The following is a 20,993-nucleotide window of genomic DNA, read 5'->3' on the forward strand; positions in this document are numbered from 1 at the left end:
ACACAATGGAATACTACTCAGCCATAAAAAAGAATGAAATAATGCCATTTGCAGCGACATGGCTGGACCTCGAGATGATCATACTAAGTAAGAAAGAGAAAGAGAAAGACAAATACCATATGATATCACTTATATATGGAATCTAAAATATGACACAAATGAACTTATCTACGAAACAGAAACAGACATAGAAAACAGACTTGTGGTTGCCAAGGGAAAGGGGATGCAGGAGGGATGCACTGGGAGTTTGGGATTAGCAGATGCCAACTATTATATATAGAATGGATAAACAACAGAGTCCCACTATAGCACAGGGAACTATATTCAATATCCTGTGATAAACCACAATGAAAAAGAATGTGTGTGTGTGTGTATATATATATATATATATATATATATATATATATATGTAATTGAATCGTTTTGTTCTACATTAGAAATTAACACATTGTAAACCAACTCTACTTCAATAAAATAAATTAAAAAAAAAATAGGTCCCTACTACAGCTATTAAGAAAAATGACATTCCATCTTCTGCCCCAAAGCACTTATTCTGTACATATTGGCTACTGATGCAAACGACACCCAAAAGAGATGCATTTAGATGTTTTCTTTTAGCCTTTTCTTTGCAGCTCAGATAGTATCATTTCATTTAACGTCCTTCATATTCAGTAGTACCTGTCTAGTCAAGACGGGCAGAAATGCTATTGATATATAGTAAATCATAGCAATGTAAAGCTGTAGAGGGATAAATCATAACAATAGCCACTTCTTCATAAGTATCTACGATGTGCCAAATATTATGCCAGGAAATCATACAGGACCTCATTTATCTTCACTACATCTTACAGATGAAAAAACCAACACCCGAATATATGAATTGAATCACTCAAGATTCTAAAACTAGTAGGAGACAGATCTGGGACTTAAACCTAGTCTCCTGACCCACTCTTTGCATCAAAATGAAGAAGTCTCATCTTGATTTCCATCTACTTGATTTTCCTGATTCCTCACCACAAAATTGATGATCAGTGCTTTTGAACCCTAAAAAGAGTACCTTTCATTAACATTCAAGATGAGGATATTTTGGGAAGCTATAGTGAAGTGGATTGGGCCAGTGGACCTGGGAAGGAATATGGCATCTTTTAAATGGTAATAATGACCCAGCACCTCCTGCCTGGTCTGGGACTTCTCAGCTCTAGAAGCCAGTGTGTGCACTACTCACACTGTCCTTCACTGTCAAGTTTATGTAATGTATTGTGGATGCCACAGGTGAGGAAATGAGGGGAAAACAAAGGACACAAAAGTTGAAGGAATAAACTGCAGAAGACAGTGCTCACTGTTAAGCACAGAAAAGAATTTCAGAAACAGAGTAGTGCATGTGGATGTACTGCCCAGACCGAACTAACCAAGTTAGCTGCGTGTACCAGGGTCACTGCTGGATGGTTATCTAGAAAGAGGGCTTAAGAACTGGGCAGAAGACATAAACTTCTAGAATTTCAAATACCAGGTTTCCCAATACTCGCTCAGGATAACTTCTCATTCCTCATTATTCTACTATCTTAAAGGGATTTGAGGAAAATATGTTATGGCAGGGTTCAGAACTGATTAGTTGACAACCAATCAAAAAGCTTTGGGTAGATGGACTTACCAGAAGGTAATTCAGAGTAAACCGATCACAGGTGTCTTCATTAAAAAAAATGAATCCAATATTTGAAAACAAAATTTTAAGCAAAGAAAAATGAAAACCACGGGTGTGTGTGTGTGTGTGTGTGTGTGTGTGTGTGTGTGTGTGTGTTGAGGGGTTGGCCTCTGGTGCAAGCAGAAGAGGGGAAAGTCCTAACTTCTGTATTAGAATAATGCTGACCCTATAGCTTTGAATTATTTGAATCTTTGCCCAAACATGTGTTTGCTTTCATGTCGACCAGACCTAGTAAATTTTGGCATAATCTGTCAGTGAAAAGAGAAACATGTTGCCTTGTGTGTGGCTGTGTGAAAAAGATGAAATGCTTCTGATGAAGTGTGAGGTCTCCTCAATTACCTGTGCTGGTCTTGAAGACAATAACCTTTAAAACATGTCAAAACTGTGAAACTGTTACTGCTGAAGGCAAAGGCCACCCGACAGAGCAATCTTCTCAGTTGTAGAGTAGGGCTCCTTCCAAGATGCTTCTCTCGAGTGTGGTCTTTGGGTCAGAACAATCTCTCCTTCGTGAAGAGTGCCGCTAACAACTTGTACTGGGTCACTGGCGGCATCTCCAAAGGGTTTCCCTGATGATCTAGCACATCAGGAGTGTGAATGAGTAAGTAATTTAAACCACGTGAAGTTTGGCTTCTTTTTCAAAACTACAGGAAAGCCTCATTATATCATAGTTGGTTATTACACAGATTCAAACAGTGTGCTATGAGTTAAACCAGGTCCCTGAAACATAACAACTGCATTCAGTTATAGTCTGATACGCCATGCCTAGAATGTAACATAAAATCATCAGACATTCCATTCCCCTATCAGTCCTGCGAAGATCAAAGACATTGACAATACCCAGCGTTGGCAAGGCTGGGGGAAGCCGGCAGTCTATTACAGTGTAGGTGGGAAGGAATCTGGTGTGACTGTCCTGGTGCGTAGATGGACAAAATGTTTAAAATCTTAAAAAATCTTTTAACTCTCTAATTCAACCTCCAGGGACTTATCACAGTGGGAAAATTGGTCAAAAGCTCAAGGTTCATCAGAGCACTGTTAAGAGAGCAAAAATATCGTAAACACCCACAGGAGATTAAATGGTTTAACGAACAGTATATACCATCCATGAAATATTTTGCAGATAAAAACAAGATTGATATCAGACATGAGAAATCACCCATGATACTGTTATTTATGAGGAGTAGAAGAGAAAAGGAACAAAGAACAAGGTTAATATGTAAGTGTATAATGTACATAGCATCTAAACACTAACTGCTTCGGAGTAGAGGAATTTGGAGTAATGCTTTACTTCTTTCTACTTTGTATGTCTTGATTTTTCCGTGTATCTGTAGTAATCTTTGTAAATCAGTAAAAAACTAATGAAACAATCAGTTTAGTTGTTTGTCCCTCTCCAAGCACCTGCATGATAAAGATGCCCCACTGTGTATGTTAAATGATTTGCTTTTTCCCAAGGAAAGGCTCCACCACAAAATACAGGCGCACAGGAAGAGGAGAGGTTTTTTGTGTCTGTGGCCTGTTGGTACGCACTTGCATCAGTAGCTACTCTAAAGACAGAGGAATCAATAACTTGGCCCTAATAGCTTGTTAATCATCACGCTGAACTTAAGGTTCACTTTTATAAAATAATCTTGGAACGGTAATAGCCCTGCTGTTTCACGTGGCTTTTCTTTCCAAGGGCTTTATTAACGTGACCTCACTCATCACGCGGTGTGACTGTGAGCTCTAGCCCCCAGCAATTACCTTCCATTTTAAAGCTCCAGGCTCAGAGAAGGGCAGACGTTGGCCAGAACCCACAAAGGCTATAGCAGAGGGGGACAAGTAAACTTTATTCTTCTGCACTTTGGCCACTGTTCCATGGTCAGGGTTTTCCATTTGCTGATCCACTGACCAGGGACTCAGCGTTGGAGCATCTCACATTTGGCCCCTTCCCTGTATGACTCCTCACAAATAGTAATTTTGATTCAGATCGATCGATCTCTCTTTCTCTGTCTCTCTCTCTCTCAATTCTGGGAGGTCTATGGTAAAGGATTTAGATGGGTCTGGTTTGGTTTGGGAAAACTGTTATACTTCGCATAGTCAAAAGATGAGCAAAGGCATCTGGTAGCGTAACGGTATCAGAGAGCTCTACGGGGGTGAAAAACGTGACAAATTCCTACATGCCCGTAATGCCATTTTGAGTTGGGGTTAAAAAAAGAAAGAGGAGTATGACCACCCATCCATCAAGCGTCAGAAACTCAAGGATGGAAGGTGGACCTAGAGAGCTTTTTGACGTTAAAGCCACAGCTAGAGATACCAACTCTTTGCCAGCAATTCCGGGCGAGCCCCCTGGGAAAGGCTGGTTGTAGAAAGTGCTGGATCTTCAAGAGGAAATATGAAAACGGAAGTGTCTAGAGTGTCTTCTTCTCTTGAAACATCGAAATAAAATGTTGATAAATGCTTCCTCTTCTACTGAGAGAACAATAAGCAAAAACAACCCCTCTCTCCCCAGGGCAAGTGGACCCACCACCTCCATTAAAACACAGGACAGCACAACCCTCCCCACGGGGAGCCAAACTCTCCTTGCCTCTCCCAGATGAATGTCCACACTTGAAGTTCTCTGCATGCATCCTGTTAGCTGGTCATAAAGAGGGAGCATGAGGCAGTGACATGGATTCTGGACCCTGACCCTTATAAGAGGATCGCCTTCCGGTGGGAAGCGTCATCAGAATCAGGCGTCCTGAGTTCTCTGACGCCATTGACTTGACTACGTGAATGGTGTGCTTTCATGCTTCTATCTCTTTACTAGGACTAGTACAAGAGAAGAAACTCAAGATTAGCAGGGTGTGAGGACACCATGAGAATTCACTACACAGATTTTCTAGACGGTGGAGAGAGAGACCATGTTCAGTCTGCATATATGTAAGAGAATAGATTCGAGGGTTCTAATAAGGTATTTTAGCCAAGCTACATGTTGTAGTGATTCTAACCTCTTATTTACCATGGCATGCAATATTATTGGAATTGATGTTTTTAAAAAATGTTTTGAACTCTCCAAAAGACAAATGGGAGATGTATAAAAATGGAGTTGAACCATTACCACAAAAGATGAATGGTTTTAAGTAATTCAATAGGCTTAGAACGGACTGTAAATTTGTCTCTCTATCCCAACCATCATCCTTGTCTCCTTTATCTCTCTTGTCTGAAGGGATTTAAGAACTTGGTCTAATAGAATAAGTTGACTGGGGGTCTAGTTCTGTTTTTACATGAATGTAGGCCAGCCACTCTCAATGCCTCTTGGAGGAAGGCAGTAGTACAGAAAACACATTGTATTAGCTGTTGTTTTGGTGTCTTTTTAGAGAATACATTCACCATCCAGAGATCCCTAGCTCTTCTACCATAAAAATGGGAAGCTCAGGTGCAGCAGCCTCTGCAGAAAAGTATGTAGATATTAACAAGGTCAAATACCACAAGATCTTACTCATTTATATTCCCTGGGACTGAAGTAGAGCTAAAATTGAAAGCTGTTCTTTATCTCGCTCACCTCTGCTTATCCAAGGCAAGTACATTAATCACACTGTTTATTTATTTGTCTCTTCCCGCCTTTTAGTTCTGATCTTTCATAAAAACTCTAAGAAATTCATCTCTCAAGTGCTGAAACATATTCTCAAAAAACACAACCACACAATGTCTGACAACTCCTTCTATGTTGGGAAGGACATAAAGTTTCAGGAAAAGAAGAAGTACAACTATATCAATAGTCCACCTTCATTGTAAGATGTGTTCTGTGTTCAAATATGTTGAACTATGAATAGCATATATCAAAATCAAGGACATCTAGTGCTTGGGAAAGCTCATCAAATTTCAACACGGATGGCGCAAAAACATTTTACTTTTAAATATCTGTACTTGTCAACTGAACCGCAATGCGGTCCTTTAAGGACAGTTCTGGAATAATAGGAATAACTGCTTCTTAACATACAGAATTACAGACAAATCATTAGCTTTACATTCAACACACTTCTCTTTTAGCGACAATCATTTTGGGTGTATATATTTCCATCTGATGATCTGTTATATTTGGGGGAACTTTATTTAAGAAGGCATCTTACATGGGATTTATCCCAGGGATGCCAGGATTCTTCAGTATATGCAAATCAATCAATGTGATACACCATATTAACAAATTGAAGAAGAAAAACCATATGATCATCTCAATAGATGCAGAAAAAGCTTTTGACAAAATTCAACACCAATTTATGATAAGAACTCTCCAGAAAGTGGGCATGGTGGGAACCCACCTCAACATAATAGAGGCCATATACGACAAACCCACAGCAAACATCATTCTCAGTGGTGAAAAACTGAAAGCATTTCCTCTGAGATCAGGAACAAGACAAGGATGTCCACATTCACCACTATTATTCAACATAGTTTTGGAAGTCCTGGCCACGGCAATCAGAAAAGAAAAAGAAATAAAAGGAATACAAATTGGAAAAGAAGGAGTGAAACTGTCACTGTTTGCAGATGACATGATACTATACATAGAGAATCCTAAGGATGCTGCCAGGGAACTGCTGGAGCTGATCAATGAATCTGGTGAAGTTGCAGGATGCCAGGTTAATGCTCGGAAGTCTCTTGCATTCCTATACACTAATGAGGAAGGATCTGGAAGAGCGATTGAGGAGGTACTCCCATTTGCCATTGCCACAGAAAGAACAGAATGCCTAGGAATGGACCTACCTAGGGAGATGGAGGACCTGTATGCAAAAAACTGTAGGACACTGATGAGAGACATTAAAGATGATATCAACCGATGGAGAGATATGCTATGTTCTTGGATTGGAAGAATCAATATTGTGAAAATGACTATGCTACACAGGGCAATCTACAGATTCAATGCAATCCCTGTCAAATTACCAGTGGCATTTTTTATGGAACTAGAACAAAAAAATCTTAAAATTTGTATGGAGACACAAAAGACCCCGAATAGCCAAAGCAGTCTTGAGGGAAAAGGGCAGAGTTGGAGGAATCAGACTCCCTGGCTTCAGACTGTACTACAAGGCTACAGTGATTGGGACAGTGTGGTACTGGCACAGGAACAGAAACGTAGATCGGTGGAACGGGATAGAAAGCCCAGAGGTAAACCCATGCACCTGTGGTCAACTAATCTGTGACGAAGGCGGCAAGGATATACAATGGAAAGAGGACAGTCTCTTCAATAAGTGGTACTGGGAAAACTGGACAGCTACATGTAAAAGAATGAAATTAGAACACTCCCTAACACCATACACAAAAATAAACTCAAAATGGATTGGAGACCTAAATATAAGACCGGACACAATAAAACTCTTGGAGGAAAACATAGAAAGAACGCTCTTTGACATAGATCACAGCAGGATCTTTTTTGATCCACCTCCTAGAGTAATGGAAATAAATTTAAAAAATGGACAAATGGGACCTGATGAAACTTCGGGGCTTTTGCACAGCAAAGGAAACCATAACAAGACGAGGGGACAGCCTTCAGAATGGGAGAAAATATTTGCAAATGAAGCAACGGACAAAGGATTAATCTCCAAAGTATACAAACAGCTCATGCAGCTCAATATTAAAAAAACCAAACAACCCAAGCCAAAAATGGGCAGAAGACCTAAATAGACATTTCTCCAAGGAAGACATATAGATGGCCAAGAGGCACATGAAAAGCTGCTCAACATCACTAATTATTAGAGAAATGCAAATCAAACTACAGTGAGGTATTATCTCACACCAGTTAGAATGGGCATCATCAAAAAAATCTAGAAACAACAAATGCTGGAGATGGTGTGGAGAAAGGGGAACCCTCTTGCACTGTTGGTGGGAATGTAAATTGATACAGCCACTATGGAGAACAGTATGGAGGTTCCTTAAAAAACTGCAAATAGATCTACCATATGATCCAGCAGTCCCACTACTGGGCAAATACCCAGAGAAAACCATAATTCAAAAAGACACATGCACCCCAATGTTCATTGCAGCACTATTTACAATAGGCAGGTTGTGGAAGCAACCTAAATGCCCATTGACAGACGAATAGATAAAGAAGATGTGGCACATATATACAATGGAATATTACTCAGCCATAAAAAGGAACGAAATTGGGTCATTTGTAGAGACGTGGATGCATCTAGAGACTGTTATACAGAGTGAAGTAAGTCAGAAAGAAAAACAAATATTGTATATTAACGCACATACGTGGAACCTAGAAAAATGGTACCGATGAACCAGTTTGCAGGGCAGAAATTGAGACACAGATGTAGAGAACAAACGTATGGACACCAAAGCGGGAAAGGGGCGTGGTGGTGGTGGTGGTGGGATGAATTGGGAGATTGGGATTGACATGTACACACTGATAAAAAAAAAAAAAAGAAGGCATCTTACAAACATCCTTTTAATGTCTAAAACTGCCCTGTCCCTGATCATAGGTGGCTACTGAGAACCTGAATGTGGCTAGTCCAAACTGAAATGTGCTGTAAGTGTAAAATGCATATGGAGTTTCAAAGACTTAATGTGAAGAAAGAATGTAAAATCTCTCATTGATATTTTTATATTGAAAATTATTTATATTTTTACATGTTGAAATACAATATTTTGGATACACTGGGTTAAGTAGACTATATTATTAAAATTACGTTCACCTGTTTCTCTTTAACTTTTAAAATTTGGCTATTAAAATTTTTTAAATTATATATGTAACTCACACTATACTTTTATTGAACAGACTAGGCTAGAAGAATTCAATTTGCATTGAGGTACTTGCAGATGAGCAAATTTATCATTCTGATCCAATAACTGCAATATTGTTGAGCATCAAAAATAAATATTACAGTCATTTTTAAATGCTTCAAAAACATTTAGTATGAGAATCTTAACTCTCAAAAATGATGCATATATCTCATTTTCTTGTATTCCCTCTGTTGGCTTCGGTGGCTGTGAGCTTATCACTAGGATTTGTCTTAAAGTTATTATTTAAGTTCTTCAAGATAAGTACAATAGAGTTGATTTGGAAAAGGTGACAAGAAAAACACACCAATGACTAACAACAAATACCGTGGTGAATATACTTTCCAAAGCATAAAAGGAAAAAAAATTCCTAAGAGGAATGGCATCAGAACTTCCCTACAAAGTATTTTAGCAAAAAATTAACTCTTTAGCTAAAGGATGTGTAGCTTCTTCCATTTTCTTTGCTGTGGCCAGAACAAATCTTGAGAATATACTAACAGGTTCTTCTCTGAAAAACCGAGAAAGGAAGTTCAGGTTTGACATCAATGCACTAGCATGTGTAAAACTGATAGCTAGGGGGAACCTGCTGTATAGCACAGGGAGCTTGGTGCTCTGCGATGACCTAGAGGGGTGGGATGGGGGGAGAGTGGAAGGGAGGTCCAAGAGGGAGGGGATATATGTATACATATAGCTGATTCGCTTCACTGTACAGCAGAAACCAACACAACATTGTAAAGCAATTATGCTCCAATTTAAAAAAAAGAATAATGTTCATATATCAGATAGAGACGTATGTGAGGGGTTGTATCCAACAGAACGTTGTGTATAATCATTGAACATGAAAGGTTCACGGAGTCTTCTGTGTATCTGCATGTACGTTAATATTGTCATGGTTGTTATGATACCAGACAGGTCTCCTCCCAGGTCTCACCCTCAATGTCCATTTCATTCTATAACATTCTCCGGAAAACCAAGAAATACACCCCTCAAGGAAGACTACAGAAGATCATCATTTAGTTGCTCCCTGTTGGCCACCAATTCTCGCAGTCTATTCTAATATTTATTAAACTGGGGAGAGTTCACACCTTCCACTGCCAATTACCCAGGAGCATGTTTGATCAACACTCCCAGGCTGTCTAGTTACCTGAGAGTGACTGAATAATTATGGAGCAGCTGATACTACCGCTGTTTTTTCCATCTCATTTACATCTTGAGCAGAATGCACACCCCGACAGACTGAGCTGCTCAAGACTCCGCTTTTCTAGTAATTCTAATAGTGTTTCCACGTCCTGTCTTCCTGCCCAAAGACAGCGTAAGCCAAGGCCTTTCCCTTTTTACCTTAACTGGAGGCAGAGATTCATTTGCATGACTTAAAACCTCACACCAGAATATTCATACTCAGGATCATCTGGTAGGCTGGCTACAACACAGAGAGCTGGGCCCCAAACCCAGGTTTCTGATTCAGGAGATCTGGGGTCAGGCCAGAAGATCTGCAAGTCTAACAAGTTCCCAGGTGATGCTGCTGCTGGTTAAAAGACTACACTTGAAACCCACTGCCTTAGACACCTGTGCTGTTAGTGTTCTGCATATGTCCTCATGCAATGGGGGAGGGAAGGAAGGAAGGAGGGAGGGAGGAAGGGAGGGAAGGAGGGAAGGAAGGAAGGGAGGGAGGGAGGAAGGGAGGGAAGGAGGGAAGAAAGGAGGGAGGGAGGAAGGGAGGGAGGGAAGGAGGGAAGGAAGGAAGGGAGGGAGGAAAGAAGGAAGGAAGGAAGGAAGGAGGGAGGGAGGAAAGAGGGAGGGAGGGAAGGAGGGAGGGAGGAAGAAAGGAAGGAAGGAGGGAAGGAGGGAAGGAGGGAGGGAGGGAGGAAGGGAGGGAGGAAAGAAGGAAGGAAGGAGGGAGGGAGGAAGAAAGGAAGGAAGGAGGGAAGGAAGGAGGGAGGGAGGGAGAAAGGAAGAAAGGAGATAATTATCCAAGTCTTATTAGGGTCTGGTACCACATTTAACACTTTATATCCCAAGGTCATTTAATACTTCTGATAACATGAAGATAGGTATTATTATATACTTTTCCAGGTGATGGATATGAGGCTTAAACTGGATAAGTAAGTACCCAAAAGGGTATATAGTCAGTAAGCAACAGTCATCACATGAACCCAAGCAGGCTGATTCCAGAACCTTCACCACGATGCTGCGCTGATCTTCTGGCAAAACGGACTCATGAAAGTGTCTAGAGCGTGTACCATCATCCTGATCCTTGCCCTGTCAGAGATCACAGTGTAGTCTCTCTGCTGCCAGGCTGATTACACAGCCACCACCAGAAACTGAAACTAAATAATGAGGTTATGTACAAGGGTCCGCCTAGAGTTCTGTTAACTTGTACTTGGCCAGCCGTAGTTTTCAATAGGGTGGGCAATTTTAACACATCAGATGCAAAAAGTGTGGATTGTGATGATGTAGGGATTAAACTGAGTGAGAATGAACGTTGCAGGGGTTGGGGAGTGATGCAAGGAAAATCAACAGGAAAGAAAATTTGTAGGATATTGGAATAAACATGGAAACTTGGGTACGTGTATAAAGGTAAAGGTTAGAGAATTTGCAGCTATTTCTATGAACTTTATATGGTTTTAAGTATCCATGCTCATGTATTGTTTTCCTGTTAGAACTACCAGCAAGTCTACTAGAGAATGAACATAGGGCTAACTGTTCCCTTCATATAATAGACATAATGATTCAGATATAAGGAAGAAACTAGAAAAGAATCACTAAAGAGAAGGTCAAATTCAAAACATTCAACTAAATGTAAACTGAGTGTGCATTTTGCGAATTCTTTCCCTTCACATTTCCTTTTATAAAGTAAAATTTATAGAACATATTCCCCATAGAAATACACTACAGAAAACAGACCCAATAAAGTAGAGTTTTGTTCAAATACTTTCCTTCGATAGATGCTTTAATTTGCTGAGGAACATATGACTGATTGTAGTTTATCTGTTCTGGGAACCCACCAAGACTTTCTGCAAGGGCGTTTCTTCTTATTCTTCTCCTGCTATATAGCTGTTCTTTCCAATAATAAATGATGCCCAGGTTGTCATGGGATTCAGGAGAGAGAAAAGAGGGGGATTATTTATGCACCTGAAGGTTTTAGAGATTTGGCCTCAGCTCAGCTTGGATCCAGAGGGACTGCGAGGTAAGGCGTGGTCTGTTCTTATTGGCGGAAGTCCTAAGATGTTCTAACAGGCTCCCGGGCATCACTGCTTTGAGGGGCGCAGAGCGGCTGAATTCGTTTCAGGACCTCTGGAAGTGCTGTCACTGTTGGCTCAGTCCACTGGTCCTCTGGCCTTTGTTTGTCTGCATTAGGGTTAGAGCTGAAATGTCAGGAAAAACACAAGATCCCTCTGTTCCGCTCAAAGCTGACTCAACTGGTTCAGACCACCTCCATTCAAAAGGAGAGTAAGGCGTTCGTCCTCCTCGGCTTGTTAAGGCAATAAATCTCCCTAGTATATGTTTTCCTGTTTCTTGCCATTCTAAATACCTATTTCTCAGAACAGTTTGTAAAAGTTTTGGATTGTCTCTAACTTGGGCTGTCCTTCCAGTTTGCGAAGCAGAAGGATTGGGTTGAAGGTTTTCACAGGCAATGTGAATCATAACAGAGTTGCCTGAAAACAAATGCCTTCCTACCTCACCTCTGACAGAGACAGAAAGGGATGTTTCAGAGACTCTCTTGGCAGGATATATATTTTTTAATTTTTTTCAAAAGAAACCATCTTGTTTTAAAATTTAACATCTTTATTGGAGTATAATTGCTTTACAGGATATTTTATTTCTGAAACCACCACAATCTGATTTTGCTTCTTTTAGTAGCAGTTTTCTCTCTTCTGACAGTAGCGACAATGGGTCTGAAAACTGATTTTTAACCTGGATTTCACTTTAAGCCATTTTTCAGAATCTGAGGATCACTGAATGTTAGAGTTCAACAAAATCCCTGCATTCAAACAGAACTGTATACAGAAGCCCGAGATGTAGCCCACGTTAAGTGTCAAGGTACTTTGGTTGAATCCAGGGAAGTTGTCCAGAGAATCTAATCCACACCTGGCTTCTGGAGGACTTCCTAAGGAACTTCTAGGGCTTCGTAGGACACAGTGTGAAAACCAGTGATCTTGTCCAGGTTCTCCATTTTAGTGATGAGGTTCCTAAACTTGGTGGGTTTTATTCCATGGTCACATGTTAAATGAGTGGCAGGTTGAAATTAGAAACTAAGGCTTTTACTTCTTTTTAGGCCTTTCCACAACACAGCACAGCAATGTCGTGAATAGGCAAGGTATGTTTACAGATCTAAGGTTGTCTGTGTTAAGAGAATTATTTTGGTAAAAAACAAAAACAGGGCTTCCCTGGTGGCGCAGTGGTTGAGAGTCCGCCTGCCGATGCAGGGGACACGGGTTCGTGCTCCGGTCCGGGAAGATCCCACATGCCGCGGAGCGGCTGGGCCCGTGAGCCATGGCCGCTGAGCCTGTGCGTCCGGAGCCTGTGCTCTGCAACGGGAGAGGCCACAACAGTGAGAGGCCCGCGTACCGCAAAAAAACAAAAAACAAAAGAACAACAGCACTTCTTGTTGTCTTGGATCAAACTATGGGAAAACATCCCACCTAAGCAGAAATCACCCTGCACACCTTGATCACCTGTGTACAGGTAAAGAAAGGTGTCCTGACCTCTGGGAGTCACTGAAGCCTTTAGCTGGGACAGGGACTGACAATGGTAGGTCCTGGCACATGGTCGTCCCTCTCCTTCCTTTCTGGTGTCCTTCTCCACAAACTCTCTGAAGACAATTTTATCTGTTTTCCCACATGACAGTCAGTTTATTTGCCCAACTAATCCTTGCAAACGGAATAACACGGAATAAGGTTGTAAAGGGTTACTCTTCAGGGAACATATTTTCTAATTATTCTTAAATTAAAAGAGTATTTTAACGGCCAGAGTTTCAGACACTATGTAAGGAAATGGGAGTGATCAATTTAAAGCAGCATTTATTATTTTCTTTAAATGAGATAATCATATTCAATGTCAAAAACTTGGAAAACACAGAAAAACAAAAATTACCACATTCACCAATCCAAAATAATTCCTGTTAACATTTGATTTCTTCCATTATTGCAATGCACCTACATACACATTCTTTTTCTTTACAAAGAGGGTCCCCTCCTGGATGTAATTCCTTGTAACTTTTTAAAAACAATTTTTAAATTTTAGAATAGTTTTGGATATACAAAAAATTGTGATGGTAGTAGAAAGAATTCCCATATACCCTAAACCCATTTTTCCTTCTTATTAATATCTTGCATTTGTATAGTATATTTGTCACAATTAATGAACCAAGTTTGACACATTATCATTAACTAAAGTCTATAATTCATTCAGCTTCCTTTAGTTTTTACTACTTTAGTTTTCCTGTTCCAGCTTAAAAACATGTTACAAACCTAAGAAAATATGATAACTAAATGCAATTCCAGGATCCCATCCAAAATACCACATTACATTTAGTCATCATGTTTCCTTAGGCTTGTAACATGCTTTTAAGAGTCATATATTGTGAATGATTACCCAGGTAAATAAACAGTCTTTGAAAGCACGGTTTGTAAGGAATGCAGTATTTCACTGAGGAACACTATCATAGATCATTTAACCACTTACTTTTCAGCATTTAGGTTGTTTAAAAGTTTTTACTATTAGAAATGTTTAAAGATATACCATTATACTTACACACTCATGCTTAACACTTAGGGTATATTCTTAGAATTGGACGGCTAGGTCAAAGGACGCTCATGTGCTTAAGGCTTTAGAGACACAGTAAGAGACCGTGTGTCACGGACATACAGCATGAGGACTCCGAGGGGAATGTGGGCTCCATCCAGACACACGGTGTAGCCCTGGGCAAGTGACTTAACCAGTCTGAGTGTAACTGCCTCATGTTTAAGATAGAGTAATAATAATAATGATAGCAACAACAACAGTATCTATTTCAGAGGGTCTTTGTGAGGATTAAGCATGTGTGTATTAATCAGGGTTCTCCAGGTCAATAGAACCAATAGGATGTGTGTGTAAACATATTTTTACATATCTAAACATTTAAATATATGTATTTTATATAATAAGTATTTAAATATAGAATATATATTTAAATAAATAAATAAATATATATATATATATATGAAGAGATTCATTATAAGGCATTGGTTCATGTGATTATGAAGGCTGAAAAGTCCCAAGGTCTGCCATCAGCATGCTGGGGACCCAGGAGAGCAGAGGGTGTAGCTCTAGTCTGAGTGCAAAGGCCTGAGAACCAAGAAAGCTGACGGTGTAAGTTCCAGTTCAAAAGCCAGCCGGCTCAAGATTCAAGAAGAGCCCATGTCTTAGTCTGAGTCCGAAAGCTGGAAAGGATGGATGTCCCAGCCGAAAGCCATCAGGCAGTAGGAGTTCCCTCCCACACAGCCTTTTTGTCCTATTTAAGTCTTCAATCGATTAGATGACACCCACACACATTGGGGAGGACAGTCTGCTTTACTCAAGCCACCCATTCAAATGTTAATCTCACCCAAAGTCACCCTCACAGATACACCAGAATAATGTTTGTCCAAACGTCTGGGCACCCTGTGGCCCAGTCAAGCTGACACATAAAATTAACCATTACAGTATGTAAATAGCTTAGCATTTAGTAACTACCTGCTCACAATTCCCTAGTAAAGATCAACTATAGAGGCACACAATACACTGAGCCTTCGCTGAGTTACTGATAAAGAACATTCCTTTCTTTTATTTTAGAACTTACAGTCCTTGGATACAAAATTGGAATGAATTGAGGTACACGGCCCCAGCCTGTGAACTGTGCAGAATAAGCTTTCGATACTCCAACAGTGGATTCCGGAGCACTATGAAACCTGATACAAACATGATTTCTTTTTCTACCTTATAAAGGTTCACCCTACAATGACTTCTCTCTACTTTATGTCCCACATTGTTAAGCTTCCATAACTAAAGAAAAGCCCAGATGGGAGTTACAGGCCCTGGGTTCTCATTCCTTCTGTGGCTTTGAATAGGTATGAACATGTGGGTAAGCCACTTGTTTTCTCAGGGTCTCCGATTCCTCATCTATAAATAGAAAGTGTAGACCATGATCACTCTAGCTTGTTCACGTGTACATTTCCATGACTCTGTGCAAATATATAGATTTCCTTGAATACGCCCACAACCAGAGAATAAGCAGACTGTGGAAGGCTGGTGTCCCATTACAAAGCAGATCCCTCAGCCCTATAGCAATTGGGTGGGCAGATGGGGTAATCAGCTGGTTGATTCAAAGTCCCAAAGTACTTAAATTCTCCCTTGAAGGCAATACACTCTGGAGTGAAGAAAAGTGAACGAGAAGATCTGTTATGATGTGCTGAACATGGAATTCCTCAGGCAAGGGTCATGCATGTTTCTAAGAATTTTGAATGCCTGTGTCACTACACTGTTCTCCAGAAAGTCTATAAAAGGTATACTCAGGAGGGCTTCCCTGGTGGCGCAGTGGTTGAGAGTCCGCCTGCCGATGCAGGGGACACGGGTTCGTGCCCCGGGCCGGGAGGATCCCACATGCCGCGGAGCGGCTGGGCCCGTGAGCCATGGCCGCTGAGCCTGCGCGTCCGGAGCCTGTGCTCCGCAATGGGAGAGGCCACAACAGTGAGAGGCCCGCGTACCGCAAAAAAAAACAAAAAGTATACTCAGGAAAGAATATTCTTGAAAAGCTGCTCTCCTCAGGATGGGAACGGGAGGCATCACTGATAGCTTGGCCAACATTCCTGTCTCCTGGATGTCTTTCCCCAGACAGAGGAAAATGAGTCCTACTGCTCTCGCCTGGGAGGGATGGTTGGAGGGTGGGGACAACCGAGCAATCATTTCAGTAAATAGCTCAAAGCTCCTCAGAGACAAGGGTTCAGGGGGTAAGGCTTGAGGAGCCCGCAGAGCTAGCGGTCGTCCATGGTGCTGGTGAGACCCGGATGAAAGGAGCATGGAAGGGCCGCACCCCCCGGGAGACATCCGTCAGCGATTTTATTGGGCATTTCCATCACCCTTGCAATTTGCTCTCATTACTTAGTTAATCCTCACTGAGTGCTTTCCTGTGAAGAGAGTCAATGTCATCACCCGGTTTGCACAAGAAGAAAACAGAGACAGAGGGAAGTTGGCTATAAAGCCCACCTCTTAGGAAAAAGCTAAGGGGGAATGAGGTGAAACAGGGAGTTATCTGTGACCCGCTCTGTCCGCCTCCCCTTTGCGTTCTGGGAGACAGCTCAAGTGCTCAGACTGCTCTAAAGAAACAGCCTTCCACTCAGGGACTTTATGCTTTCTTAGTATGAATTAAGGATTAACAGCCCTATTTTTCCAGGAAGCTTAACTGAATCTCCTTCCCATCTTAGAGACCCTTTCCCCTTTCCCCATCCCCCATACACACACTTTCCCGAGGCTTTGGAGAAATTCCCCTCCTGCACAGACCACCAGACCACAGAAGCTAATTTAAGGTACTGAGCTCAGCAGGGATCTAAGTGCTTTCTCTCAGCCCTTCTTCAAGCAGCCAGAGAGCTTCAGGGTGTCAACTAACAGCTCACGGATGTTAAGGGTGACGGTTTCCATTCGGAACCAGTCAACCTGGCTCTGTCTCACAGTTGTAAACTGTTCCTGAACCTCTGGACCGGACTCCACATCCCTGCCAGCTGGCTCACACTCCCCGATCACTGGGCTTGAAAGGAATGAGGCAAAGATGGTGAATGGTTCAGCACAAGGTCATCGTCCATGAGTTCAGTGAGAAACAGCCACCACCTTGCGAATGAGTCAGGGGTAGCATCATTTTTCTATCAATAAGAGAACACGTCATTACCTTCTCATAATAAGAGTCCTCCATTGCCCCTGGCCACCCCACGTATTTTCAGTGACCTCCAAGTAACATCATCTCACAAATGACCTAAGTCCATGATGAGTTATGGCGGAACACCTCTGGGCTTCAGAGTCTAAGGAGCATTCACTGAGTTCCAATAAACATTTTGTTTTCAGGCACACGAAGGAAATGCACCAGGACGACTCCTTGTACTAAAATGAAGCATTTGAACTAGGTGATTCCTTTGATCCGTCCATCCATCCTCACGCATTCTGCAAGACAGTTTTATCAGCTACACTTCTCCTAGCAATGCGCTGAGACCCTTACGGTCAGATTCTTCTTCTTGGGGCTACTGGAATATTTTGATGAAAAAAAAGTCACACAGTGTTTCCAATTCCCCTATGATCAGAATTTAGAGGAACGTACCTCATGGTTGTCACCAAGGCTGGAAGTAAGCATGCTCACCACTTCTCCCCCTGCCCTACACTTCGGACAAGGCTGCAGCTGGAGATATGGTTGGAGGTATGTTAGAAGGGAGAGGGAGAGAGACAAAGAAGAGACTGGGTACATCAGCCTCCATCCCGAGGGCTAAACAAAATTAGGGTGACTGCATGAGAACACGGGGCAGGGCTAGTTCTTCCTCTGTGTTTAGCCTTCAGCTCCACTGATGACACACATCCCTCTTACTCGAAGGGTAAGATTTTGGAATTAATTACTGACTCACCTAATGGATCCTTTATGCTAAAGGACTAATGAATTCTAGCCTGTACTTTTCAGAATGAATTCAGTAGATAAGATTAAGACCCATCCAGCTTAACAATGAACATGGATATATAGTTGGCAAGAAGAAGAGTTAGTGTCTTCTTTGGAATCTTTGGTTTGCCTCTCAGAATATCCATAACGCTAATATTTGTACATTAATTTTATGGCTTACAAAGCATCTTCCTATATATTACCTCTGTTAACAGTTTTAAGCATCCCTGTGAAATAGGTAGAGGGGATATACGGTCCTCACATTACAGATGGGGAAGCAGAGATACCATGCAGTTACTCACCTGAGCTCATGCCCAAGGTGATGGGACTCCAAGACTAGAGACAAATCCCACATCCTTCCCTTTATATCACGGCACCTTTGGATTTCAAATTCTGAATTTACACTGAACTCCATTTCTCTCCATGAATTCCCGTTACCGAATTCAGTTTTAAGATTGCTGTTCACCCCCTGCCACAATGATCTGAGCCTGTTCAGTTGCTGCTAGAATTACTTCCAAAAATGGTTAACCAATTTCACAGTCAAGAAGTGTATTAAACACAAATACTTATTACCAGCAAGGAACTCTTCTAAGCACTAAAAGCTCTCCAAAGTTGAAGGCAGCCCCTGCCTTAAAAGAAGTGCCAAGAAGAAAGATAAGACTCGTGTATGAGTATGTTTAATAGTAAAACATAAATAAAATCGTAGGAAACATCAAAATTAGGCTCCTCTATACCTACTACATATCCACTTGTTTTGTATTATAAAATCCGACTAAATCTGTATAAAATAATCCATTAAATAAATATATAAAATGGTGCACAGAACCCAGATAATGGGTGATGATGTATATTAGGATTTATGCAATGCTGTCACATACCATATAATAGCTAATTTTTAGTGAGCATTTATTATGTGCCGGGAACCTAAGTGCTTTACAGTATTAAATCATTTTAACTCTCACAACAACTTTTGAGTAAGATCCTATAATTATCCCCATTTTACAGATGATAAAACAGAGGCATAGGTGTGTTTAATCTCTTGCCCAAACCGCACAGTTCAAATCTACCCAGTCTGGCTCCTGAGACTGTGCTCTTAAACACACAATATGCATTATCCCATTTAATTCTTGCACCAACCGTAGGAGAGAAGCATTATTATGTCCTTAATTTTGTAACTAAGGGCACTGATGTCTAGAGGATTGGGGTTCCTGACCAAGAACGAACACAGAGCCAGTAAGCTGAGGAGCTGGAATCCAGGGTATCCTTCTTTAAATCCTATAATTCAGGGCAGAGCACCTCAAGTCAAAGACATAAGGCCCAATTGCCCTGGCTGCAGAAGGGCTACTTTATGATTACCTGAAATAGCTTATTCTCTATATGTCTCTTCCTTAACTCTTGACAATGACAAACTCACATTGTACCTACTACCTTTCAGATTATTCTTAGGAAGAATTCGTGAGGATATTCCTCCCACTCAGAAATCAGATTCTCACATAAAAGTACATTTTAAAAAGCCTACTAATGAAATGAGAACTATAAAATGTTTAACCTAAATGCCAGTAAATTGAAACTCACATCCAGCAAATATAATCAAGAGGGCATTATGCAGATTAATATGTGATACTCATCACCGTAAAGTGAGATTAGAAAATTGTATAGTAATAGCTTCATAAATTATTGCCCACACAGACAATAATTACACGGGGTACGTGGCATTACAAGCAATTGTTTTTGTCTTTACGTGAAGCTAAGTGCGAGCTTTGAGGAAGTAACTGGCTGCTGGGTGAAAAAGATGAAAGAAAATCCAGCATTTGTGTTAAAATAACCCTAAAAAGGACATGTGTCACACACCCATCAGAGCAGCCAAATACTCAACTACCTACAAACCAGACACAAAATCATTGCACAACCTTTAGGGGCCTTCTTCTGCCTGCACTTTTGTACTTTTTGAATTGTGTACCATGTAAAGACAAAACAAGTTAAAAAAAAAATCAAAGTCCCCCCTCATCATAATCCCCAAAGCTCCCTTCCCCCTTTCCTTAATGAACTCTCTCTCTCTGAGATGTTGATCTGATTAAAATAATTTCCAGTTCTGTGTAAATTATCCATCAACATAGAAGTGTTGTGGGTGGGTATGATCTATATCTCAGAAAGAAATCTGAAATCTGTGGAATGTGAGAGTCTAAAAGAATTTTTGAGCTGGGAGTGATTCAAATACTCTATTCAAGATGAGGCTCTCCTTATCAGAGTCAGACAGACCTGGAGTTGAAACCTAGTTCTTACAAGTTTCTTAAGTTTTCTGAGACATGAGTTTGTTTGGAAGAGCAGGGATTATAATTGCTACCTGGAGGGATTGTAAGGGGGAGTAAATGACGAGATGGGTACAAAACACTTTGCACGGTGCCTCGTACATGGTAGATGTTCAAGGCTTACTTGTCTCCTTTCCTTCTATGCCATTACTTTCCTCAAGACTAAGGAGAAGTAATGTAAGTAGCATCAGTAGTGTAAGGATATGCAGACGCGTGCTTTCCCTTAATTTTTGTGAATGGCGTTGCAAGAGATTCACAGTTGATGGGAGGGACTGACAAAGGACTACGAATGGCAGGGCCACAGTGTTCCCCTGTTAGTTTAATTCAACATATTTTATTGAGTGTCCATAATGTGCTAAGCATTGTAAGACATAAGGGTGTAGCCGTGGACAGAACATGTGAAAATTTTTGCCCTCGAGAAGCTTATACTCTTGTGGAGGGAAACTGATAAGAAATAAAATAGATGAGTCAGATGTAGCACTGTACTACTGATAAGTGCCGAAGAGAACACTATAAAGCAGTGAAGGAGCATAAGGTATTCCAGAGAGTATGAAGAGTATTGCAGTTTTAAACGAGGTGGTCAGCTAAGGCCTCACCA

The 20,993-nt window shown here is 41.0% G+C and overlaps 1 protein-coding gene and 1 pseudogene across 1 annotated transcript in view; one reads left to right on the top strand and one right to left on the bottom strand.

Annotated features, from left to right (window-relative positions):
• Positions 1-20,993, bottom strand: part of NRG1 (neuregulin 1) — a 1,030,155-nt gene that overhangs the window by 318,047 nt on the left and 691,115 nt on the right. The window lies entirely within an intron of this gene.
• Positions 17,763-20,993, top strand: part of LOC101279438 (ribonuclease H1-like) — a 47,664-nt pseudogene continuing 44,433 nt past the window's right edge.

The sequence above is a fragment of the Orcinus orca genome, chromosome 21 (genome assembly GCF_937001465.1).
Source record: "Orcinus orca chromosome 21, mOrcOrc1.1, whole genome shotgun sequence".
In the NCBI taxonomy this organism is placed as follows: domain Eukaryota; kingdom Metazoa; phylum Chordata; class Mammalia; order Artiodactyla; family Delphinidae; genus Orcinus; species Orcinus orca.